This window comes from Gracilinanus agilis, chromosome 5 (assembly GCF_016433145.1).
Source record: "Gracilinanus agilis isolate LMUSP501 chromosome 5, AgileGrace, whole genome shotgun sequence".
Lineage (NCBI taxonomy): Eukaryota > Metazoa > Chordata > Mammalia > Didelphimorphia > Didelphidae > Gracilinanus > Gracilinanus agilis.
The window spans coordinates 240,003,574-240,013,452 of NC_058134.1; positions in this window are offsets into that span (position 1 = coordinate 240,003,574).

Consider the following 9,879-nt stretch of genomic DNA (forward strand, 5'->3'; position numbering starts at 1 on the left):
CTCTCTCTGTGTCTCTCTGTGTCTCTCTCTGTGTGTCTCTCTCTGTGTCTCTCTCTGTGTCTCTCTGTCTCTATCTGTCTCTGTGTCTGTCTGTCTGTCTGTCTGTCTCTTTCATTTGAGTTAGTCCTTTAATTCTCCTTTCTAATCAGTATTCCTGAAAGAAATCCATTAAATCAGGGGCTGCCTTTGATTTTTCTCAGATAACAAATTGAAGTCCACACACAGGAAGCAAGCCCAAGTTTCCTCCACCCCTGACAGACTTGGATGTGGGCAGAAGGAAGGTAGCTTTTATGTTCCCAGGCAGCTGTGGATTTACATTAGAATAAAGTGGTCTCAGTGGACTTGGACCATATGACACAGGCCCCTCCTCACCTTGGCAAAGAGGAACATTTAGAGGTTATTTTAAACTGACTTTGAAATCCTTAGGAGGAGGAATAATTTGGCCAGGCTGAATTCCAAACTCCCATGTTTTCCTAGCTCCGAGTTTCAAAGACAGTATAAAGGCAACACACACTTAGAACTTCTAGTCCCTAGCAAAACAAACCAGGAATTTCCTGGTTCATTTTTTTGTTTGTTTTACATTGAAGTCCATTTACAGAGGCTAGCTAAGAAGGATAACCCTCATTATACAGCTAAATCTGGACCCTTCTTATCTGCCTCTCTTTCTTTTATCTGTCTCTGTTTCTCATTCTCTCTCTTTCTCCCTCTGTCTCTGTCATTATCTCTTCTCTGTCTCTGTCTCTTTGTCCCGGTCCCTCTATTTCTCCCTGTCTCACTTTGTTTCTGTCTCTGTTTCTCTTTCTCCCCTCTGACTTGTCATGTTATCACCTTGAGAAACTCCCACTGTAGAAACTCTCTCCATAAAACTGATGGGCGACTCTTCTGTAACTTATGATCTCATGGATATGTAGGGGGCACTGAGGGGCAAAGGGGGTCTTGCTCGGGGTTCCTATCCCAGAGCACATAGTATGGTTCATAACATCTAGGAATACCTCCCTTTCCAGGCTCATTACCTGTGATTCCCCATCATGCATTCTACATTCTGCTCAAAGTGGCCCACTTCCTACACCCATGGCTGCCCTGGAGGTCACCCTCATCTCCATCCACTGAGATTCTTGATGTCCTTCAAAAGTCACCCTCCTAAAGAGGCCATTCCTGATCATTCTAGCTGCTAGTGTCCCCCCTGCCCATGACAGAAATAATATGTACACATATTACTAAATACATATATGTATAATAGTCAATATAGTAACATTATAGTAATTTTTACTAAATTATATGAACATATTTAATCAGTCTATTAAAATCATACTATTGTTAAATGTCTATATATTTAGTCAATGTATTAAATCATGCTAATTATTACTTAATTATATGCATATATTTAATCAATCTGTTAAAATTATTCTATTATTAAATGTCTATATATTTAGTCAATGTATTAACATTATACTATTACTAAATTATATATATTTAATCAATGTACTAAGATTATAGCAATTATTACTAAATTATTTGAACATATTTAATCACTCTATTAAAATTATACTATTGCTAAATGTCTATATATTTAGTCAATGTATTAAATCATGCTAATTATTACTTAATTATATGCATATATTTAATCATGTTAATAATGTTAAAATTATACTATTGCTAAATATCTATATATTTAATCAATATATTAACATTATGCTATTACTAAATTATATATTTAATCAAGGTACTAAGATTATAGTAATTATTACTAAATTATATGTATATATTTAATCAATCTAATAAAATTATACTATGGCTAAATGTCTATGTTTTTAGTCAATGTATAAAATTATGTTAATTATTATTTAATTATATATATGTATTTAGTGAACATAAATCTCTATATTTATTAAGTATTTATATTATTATCAATAAAATAGTATTAACAATAATAATTAGTATTTGTATAACATTTTAAGATTTGCAAAATACTTTACAAATAATGTCTTATTTTAACCTTATGATAAAAATACAAGGTAAGTGCTATTATTATTTCCATTTCAGAGATAAGAAAACTGAGGCAGATAGATGCCCAATGTCTCACAGATAAATCTTGAAGGATTCCAGGACTTTTAAGAGGCAGAAGTGAGGAAAGAGAATGTCCCAAGCATGGTGGACTTTCAGTGTAAAGGAAAGGAGATAGGAGATGGAGCATAGAGTGTGGGGGTTAGGGTAAACAACAATAACTATAATAATAATAGTAACAGCAATAGCATTTATATAGTGCTTTAAGGTTTGCAAAGTGTTTAACATATTATCTCTTTTGATCCCCACAACAACCCTGTGAGGTGGTTGCTATTATTATCCCTGTTTGACTGGTGAATAAACTAAGGCTGCGAAAAATTAAATGAACTTGTCTAGAGTCATGCAGCAAGTGTCTAAGGCAGAATTTGAACTTGAGTTTTCCTGACTCCAGGTTCAGCTCTTTAATTGGAAGCATATGGGATAATAAAAATATCATGACCAACTACCAGAATCCAGGAGCTCTTGAACAGAGAAGTGGAGCACATGCAAGATAGTTAAAGTAAGATTATGATGCCTTCTTTGGGTACAGCTGAAATATAATGGACAAATGAGTCTTAGGAGCAGAGAAGATTTAGGAACCGGATATTAAGATTCTTGGAGACAATGGTTAAAGGGCTGGTGCTGGAGTCAGAAAATCCTGAGTTCAAATCTGTCCTCAGATACTTCCTAGCAGTGTGACCCTGGGCAAGACACTTAACCCCCATTGCCTAACCCTTACTGCTCTTCTGCCTTGGATCCAATAGATAGTTAAGGGTTGAAAAAAACAAACTTTTATGCAAGGCATGGTGCTAAGTGCCGAGCAAAAAAGCTCAAGACGTCAAAAACATTCTCTACCCTCAAAGAACTAATATATTACTAGATTTTTCAATATAGCCAACAGGTACCTGATATCAGAAAGCCATCCCAGTAGCTTTCATCACTAATGGGATGACTCTGCATAACCTTCCAAATAATATCCTCCTTTCATAATATGAAGAAATGCATTTATCGCTGTTAAGTTCATAAACTCAACTGTTCTGCCCATTGCAAATAGCAAATCCCCATCACAAAACTGACAACTGGTGCGATCTGACCTAGAACTTGTACCCTCATGGCATTAACCAAGGACAGTTGGGTGGCTGAGTAGAACGTGTTAGATTTGGAGTCAGAAAGATGAGTTTAGACATATACTAGCTATATGATCCTGTATGAGTCATTTAACTACTTAGCCTCAGTTTCCTTATCTAGAGAATGGGAGGAATCATAGAACCTACTTTACAGAGTTGTCGAGAGGATCAAATGTGATAATAAATGGAAAAATGCTTTGTACACATTAAAGTGGCATATAAATGCTAGTTATTATTATTATTATTAATTTTGAGGACAAGTCTATCTGCATTCATAACAGAATTCCCTTGGGATGACTCCTTGTGACATTATTTTGACTTTGTGTTTTCATGGAATCAATTAAGCATGTTACATTTGGTATGGTTATAATGGTTGCTATGGGCAACAGGGGAAAGGAAGAAGAAAAAGGACATCTTGACCCACAGGAAATTAAAATATGATTGCGAGAAAAAAGGCAAGCACATACCCCAAGTCATTCATATCTCTATCTAGATTCACATTTAGGGGACTATACAGACTTTGTATGCCTTTTAAATCTACTTTATAATAGAGGAAGGCATTGGCTGAACCTCAAGAGAAGGATTATCCAGAGAACATTGTCAAGGATGACACAGAAGGAGGGGATATGGCTAAGGTGAGATCACTAGACTCTTCAATAGAAGAATCAGGCACGTTTTATATTATTTTTTGGTAACAAATCTCATTTTTCCATCAGTATTGAACTGCCAAACACATCTGTAATTAATTTGATCATGTGAAAAGGTCTCTTTTGTCTTTTGGTTCAAATAGCATTTAAAAGTCTTTATATAATATATATATATATATATATATATATGTATGTATAAACCTAAATCTCTAGAAGTTTGTAACCAGAGATGAATAACTAGAATATAAGCTCCCAGAGTTTTGCTTCATTTTTGCCTTTCTATTCCCAATCCATAGTCCAGAACCTTATAGACAATAGTCAGTTACTAAATGTGTGTTGAATTCAACTGATGGAAGGGAAATCAACAATGCAAGGGAATGTCCATTTTAAAGATAATTTATTTTATTGAGATGGTATAGTGTGAGGAATAGTGATCTCAGCCTTGTTTCTAATTAACTCGGGTAAGTTGTCATCTTTGTTTCTCTACCTCAGTTTTCCCATCTTACAAATGGATTTGAAATAGATATTTCTGAAGTTTCTTAATGTAATGTGAGGTTCTTAAGGATGGGGACAGTTGTTTTTGTCTTTGTGTCCACAGCACTTAACACAGCAGTCACTTAATAAATAAATGCTTGTTGATTGATAGATTCTCATATATGTATATATATAAACTCTTTTAACTCTCTCTCTATGTAAACTCTCTCTCTCTCTCTCTCTCTCTCTCTCTAATATATATGTATATATATACATATATGTTAGTGTAACTTTATCTAGAGAGAAACCACCTCAAATTCATTCAACAGTCATAGTCTATAGATAAAGCTACACTAACTTTTATGTAATAATATGTATATATACTAATATATATATAATATACATATTAGTAGAATGAATTTGAGGTGGTTTCTCTGTAGATAAAGCTACACTAAATTTTTTATATATGCACATATATATATATAAAGAGTTAATATATATGTTAATGTTAAAGAAACATATATATATATATATAAAGTGTTTCTGTATTAAAGATTCACATAAATCTATAATATAACACCAGCACTTATCTAGAAGTTAGACTTTTAGTTCCTACAATCTTGCTGAACAAAGTCCCTGAAAGAAGTAAGGGGAGGAAAGTTCATAAACTGATGAAATAATTATCACAAAGGTCTGGCATTAAAACCTTCTGCATGCTTGAGAACCCTTAGCTAACAACTTTGTTGCTTAAGATAATATTTACCAAAATTAGTTATCTAGTTTCTATCTCACGGCAGATTTGTTTTTGGTCTAGATCTATGATTTAATTGGTATAGGTAACTCCCTTTCCACCCCAGGAAACTCTCTCTTCCAAAAGAGATCAGCAGCTTATAGTTTTAGAGTACTGCCTGGAGCCTGAAAAATTAAATGATTTGCTCAGGCTCCCACAGATAGTATGTGTCAGGAGTGTGACTTGAACCTCAGATCTTCCTGACACCAAAGCTCGCCCTCTATCTATTACAGCAGACAGTTTCTTTAGGCTGATTATAAGCCAAAAAAAGGAAGGGAATAATGTAGGATCAGAGTTGGGAGATTTAAAGAGAAGGCACAACCTAAGAAAGAGATGGGATAGTTGTCAATCTGACATGGAGGGCAAGTTGAAAAATGATAGAACTTTATTTCTGCACAGTACAATGAAGCCCTCCTTTGATGTCCTATTATAGAAGGTGACGACTCTGAACTTTTAGAGACTACTGGGTGAAATCCAGATGCTGGCTGACTTTAAACTAAGCCGGAAAGGCTTCGTGCATCCTTGCCAAAGGATGGCATCCATTGTCTGCCAACCAGCCTTCCAAAATCTTGAGAGTCTCATCATCAAAAGGCTGTATGCTGGTTGATGAGTTCTTTGGCTAGGGAAACTTGAGAAATAATAGTGGGCATGGAAACAACAACCCAGAGACCCTTAACAGAGATTAGGTTACATTCAACATACTTTGCTCATAAAGATAGGGATATGTTTAATATACTCTGGAAATAATGTTGTTTTTAAAATGGGTTAAAATTATTTGAAAGTCTTGGATCCTGAAGCAGAAAGCTTCAATTACCTGTAAAGTCCCTCATGAAGGACTTTCATTCACTGGGGATGCCAGAGAGATGAGGTATTGTAGTAATAATATTCATCCTCTGTGCTGTAATGAAAGGTTCATAGTGATTTTATAAAGTACTTTTAGAATGAGCAATTTTAAAAGTTCCTTTCAAAAAATTAGCACAGCTGTGTCCCCGGTAAGAATCAAATCATGTTGGAAAAATATTCTGGGTGGTATGGAAGAGACACTGTTCCAATTTCATGACTGTATCAGTCTCCTTAAGAAAATTGAGATCCTCTGGGACTTCTCTTGACAATAGAGTAAGAGGAAGGTTCAACAAACACAGTGGGTGGGAAAAGTCATTATATTCTGATTGGTGCATCTCAGAAAGCTACTACTTCGGTCAGGATCACTGTAGAATAAATCAACAAAATATGAACATAAAGAATCTCACAATTATTCAACCATTCCGGAAGGCAATATGGAATTATGCTCAAAAGGCTTTTAAAGATTGCAGGCTCTTTGATCCAGCCATACCACTGCTGGGTTTATACCCCAAAGAGATAATAAGGAAAAAGACTTGTACAAAAACATTCATAGCTGTGCTCTTTGTGGTGGCAAAAAATTGGAAAACAAGGGGATGCCCCTTGTTTGAGAAATGGCTGAACAAATTGTGGCATCTGATGGTGATGGAATACTATTGTGCTATAAGGATTGATGATCTGGATGATTTCTATATGAACTGGGAGAACCTCCATGAACTGATGCAGACTGAAATGAGCAGAACCAAGACAGCATAGTACCCAGAAAGTGAAACATTGTGGAACAATCCAACGTAATGGACTTTGCTACTAGTAGCAATGCAACAAGCCAGGATGCTCCTGAGGGACTTATGAGAAAGAATGTTATCCACCTTAAGAGAAAGAACTATGGGAGTAGAAACACAAAAGAAAAGCATAGCACTTATCACTTATCACTTGTTTATATGGATATATGATTTGGGGGTTGACTTTAAAAGACTGCTACAAAAATGAATAATATGGAAGTAGGTATCAAATGATAACATTCTTACAACCCAATAGAATTGCTTGTTGGCTCTGGGAGGGGGGAGAGAATAAGGGAGAGAAAGAAAATGAATCATGGAAACATGGAAAAATATATTAAAAAAAGAATCTCACACTCTCCCAGAATTTGAGAAGTGACATACAACCAATACTCCCAGCATTGATTCTTTAGGAGAGATTGATGATGTCGGTGCTGCTTTAGAATGATGATGTTTGCACTGAGTCTCAGAATGACTATGGATATTCAAGCTGAGAAGAAAAAATTGGCTTTAAAAATTTAGTTTATTTGAGACAAAGTCTTATTCCTTAGCTTCAACTATCTCTAGCATTTGAAAGTAAGAAAGGAATACAGTACATGGAGTCGAGAGGTGCTCCGGGTTCAAATCCCAGATGTTCTATTTTTTGTTTTTTCTTGTACAAGTCACAGTAGTCATTTGGTCAAGCATTTATTGAATGTCTACAATGGACCAGACAGTGGGCTAATTGCTTCCTTCAGCCTCAGCTTTGTTATCTTTTATTTTTTTTAATATTTTAAAAGCTTTTCCATTCTGTCTTAGAATTGATACTAAATATGAATTCCAAGGGAGCAGAGCAATAAGGCTAGGCAATTGGGGTGAAGTGACTTGACCAGAGTCATGCAGTTTTATTTTCTTTTTGATGAAAGGATTGGACTAAATAGCTTCTAAGCTTTCTTAAGGCTCTAAATCTATGAACCTGTGGTTTTAGGAATAATTTCAGGCTCATAGGCAGGCACCAAACACAATTACGGAAAAGGTCTCTTTCTAGCTATGTGCTAATAAAGTTGAACCACCTTGTCTTTCCCCCACTTCTGGCCATCTTCGCATACTTTGCCACCTGGACAAAAGACTATGCCTTGGAGGCTGAACTCTTTCATCTCTGGAATCTTGCTCTGGGACCTCCTCATATGGTTCATGATTTCAGGCAGAAACCATCCCTGCTCTATTGACCTCTCTTCAGTCATTTTACCACTCTCCTTCCACAACAACTATTCCCTCTCCCTCCCCCTGCCCCCAGCTCTGGAACCTTTTAAGATGATAAAAAAATGGACTTCATAATTCACCAATCTCAGCTAGTTTTACACTGATGAATGGCAATAAAAAGAGCTTTTCCAAAACTTTGTTATATAGATGTCAGTCATTAGACCAAAAGCTCCTCAAGGCTGGGCATTGTCTTTTATTTATTTATTTATTTATTTATTTATTTATTTATTTATTTGCATCCCTAGCGTTTAGCACAGTGAATGGCACAGAAGAGGTGCTTAATAAATATTTATTTTCTGATTCATATAAATGTTAGCCACTTGTGTCTTTTTTTCTCTTTGTTTAAACCTTCATTTTCCATCTTAAAATTAATACTGTATGTCGGTTTCAAGGCAGAAGAGCAGTAGGGTTTGGCTGAGTGGTGGTTCAATGACTTGCCCAGATTCACACGGCTAGGAATTGTCCAAGGTCAGGTTTGAACCCCAAACCTCCCATCTCTGGCTCTTTCAATCCTCTGAACCACTCAGCTTCCCCCTTTTTATTTTTCTATTGAATGGCAAAGTTCACTAAGGCAGACTATCTTTTCTAAATTGTGCATTTCTCTTAGTACTTAGAACAATGATCTACATACATTAATACAAATAAATAAATGAACGGATAAATATGAGAAAAAGATAGTGCATTTTCTTCATTCATTCTTAAAGCAAATATTTATTTAGTTCCCACTGTGTGCAACTACCTTGCCACTTCAAAGCATTGATTGTGTATAGAAGGGAAGAAAGGGGAGATATAAAGTATAGATGAGAGGATTCCTGATCTCCAAAAGGCTTACATTCTAGGAAAGGATCACCCTGTGATCCTATTGCAGAATGCATGAATGACTGAATGGATGTATGAATAAATGGATAGATGAATGATAAACCTGTTTTGTGGCACTAGCTTTTGGTATTGGGTAAGATCAGGTTCTAGGAATGCCTATAAAATGGAGCAATAGAATGTAGCAGAAAAAAATACCAGACCTGGCTCTGATATTAACCTACTGTGTGCCCTGGGTTGCATTTTTTAGTTGCTTGGGGGTCTTTTTCTGCTTCTACAGGATCAAAAAATTAGATGTGATGTTCTCTAATTTTTTTCTCTCAGCTGTTGATTAGAGCAGCTAAGTGGTATCATAGTACACAGAGAACTGGCCTGGAGTCAGGAAATCCTGAGTTCCAACCCTGCTTCAGGCACTAACCAGATGAGTGACCCTGGACAAGTCATTTAACACTGTCTCCATTTCCCCCCTCTGTAGAATGAACTGGAGAAGGAAGTGTCAAACCACTTTAGTATTTTTGCCAAGAAAACACTAAATGGGGTCATGGAGAATTAGACATGACTGAATCACTACTTCCCTAGGAATTACTGCAGATTATCTCCACTTTATCCCTTCTAGATTTTATTTGTACACATATTTTTTTTCATGTTTTATAACCCCATAGACTGTAAACTACTTGATGGCAGGAGCTGTCTTTTTGTGTGTTTCTATGTCCCCTGCACATAGTATGCGGCCTGACATATAGTAGATACTTAATGCTTATTGACTAACCAATTCTATTTTATGTTTTTTTTCCACAAAAAATTTAAGGGCACATTGGATATGGTGACCTGTAGGTGGAGAAGAAGAGTTTACAAGTTTGCTCAAAGATGGTCTTTGTATTGCACTCACTCACTTAAGTGTTTTGTATTGGAAGAGGAGGAGGAGGAGGAGAAAGAGTAGGAGGAGGAGGAGGAGGAGGAGGAGGAGGAAAGAGAGATAGAGATAGAGAGAGAGGAGAGAGAGAGGGAGGAAGAAAAGATGGAAGGAAGGAAAGAGAGGAAGAAAAGATGGAAGGAAAGAAAGAAAGAAGAGACAGAGAGAAAAGAAAGAGAGAAAGAAAGAAAGAAAGAAAGAAAGGAAT